The sequence below is a fragment of the Propithecus coquereli genome, unplaced genomic scaffold, assembly GCF_000956105.1.
Source record: "Propithecus coquereli isolate 6110/MARCELLA unplaced genomic scaffold, Pcoq_1.0 Scaffold556, whole genome shotgun sequence".
Lineage (NCBI taxonomy): Eukaryota > Metazoa > Chordata > Mammalia > Primates > Indriidae > Propithecus > Propithecus coquereli.
The window spans coordinates 573,210-574,663 of NW_012151463.1; the positions used below are offsets into that span (position 1 = coordinate 573,210).

A 1,454-nucleotide genomic window follows, 5' to 3' on the forward strand; every position below is an offset into this window, starting at 1 on the left:
ATTTCAAAATAAAAATTTCTCTCCACTGTCAGATAACAGCTTACTAGATGAAGCTAAGATCTGTATTTTATTGTCATCTGTCCACATAAATTTAGTACAGTAACGCCTCATGTATCCAAGGTTCATATGGGAAAAATGCCCCATATATAAACTTTGTACCTAGTCTGACACTTTATCCTGATTAAAGTTGTCTTCCTCACAAGGTTCTAGAACATACAGAACAGAATCATGCTAACTACTCGCTCTCACGAGGTGAGCATTAATAGACTGAGGAGTTGCCTTCATGAACACGGCTCACTGCACTGCACACCTCCCTACACAAAAGGGTTTTTGAGGAACTCACTAAAAAGGAACCAAGTGTCATGACTTTACCACTGAACCCTGTGTGCCACTGAGACCATGACCTTGTGCCCACCAGTGCCCTGCAAGTCCCAGTTGTCTCTCTCATCCTCTCCCTGTGGAGTGTAGCTCCAGGCTACACACAGAAGCCTGGCTTGCTCAGAAGCCATCTTCTCATCTGCAACCGTGTCTCAGATGGAACTTCCTGACCTTTGGATAACTAAGTGCATTGCAGATTCTAAACACTTTTACTAGAAAACAACAATCTGTGGATGAGGTTCTATATGTAAACAACATAAAAGCAGTCTACAGAGGCAGTTCTTAACCTCTCAATGTGTAGTTGATACCACAGAAAATAATCCTCTTCCCCAAAGAAAAACTGCACTCAGATGCTTCTGTTCACAATTTCAGACACTAAGAATTCATGGGCCCTAGTAATAATGTTAGATAAAATTAGTTGAAGAATTTAGTATTTATAAGAAATATAAGAACTAAAAAGTAAACATAATAAAATTAGTATAGAGGCCATGCTCAAAACAATCAAAAAAGAGAAAACAATTTTCATCTGTTCATACAGAACTTACCATTCTGGTCTAGTAACCTCTACATCAATAACTGTTCCAGGAAGTGGATTTTGAAGTCTTCCTCCAGACTGAGCAAAAAATCTGGCATTTACTCGTTTCTTCACCACAATTACCGTTAGTCTTGGGCTTAAAGAGGATGATGAAAGTAACCACATTTAGTCGGTCGTATTTTCAGAGCACTAACATTCGGACATTCATATACCTCATTTAAAAGGAACATCTCTTCGGCATGTCATTCATCCAAGTCGTGGAGGAATGGTCAGCATCTTCCTCTCAACAGGAGTGAGGACCAGGAATAAATGGCGGGAGGAAAACCAAATGGCACAAACATGCCCTGTGACGCAAGGTCATGCAGATGGTTTATCCACAGACCAAATACATATCATGCCAAAATGTTACACCCCGTGTGCTTTCAAAATTCACAATTTAAAACACTCTTCAGTGGGCATTTTCTACTATGTGGAAAATATAATATTAACTCTAAATTCTTTGAAAGGTAAGTTGATTTGAGTAATCTCAAAGTCTAATCTA

The 1,454-nt window shown here is 39.1% G+C and overlaps 1 protein-coding gene across 1 annotated transcript in view; it reads right to left on the reverse strand.

The window, feature by feature from the left end:
• The window catches only part of PIWIL1 (piwi-like RNA-mediated gene silencing 1), a 31,116-nt gene that overhangs the window by 7,509 nt on the left and 22,153 nt on the right, over positions 1-1,454 (reverse strand). The gene's annotated exons all lie outside the window — the stretch shown is intronic.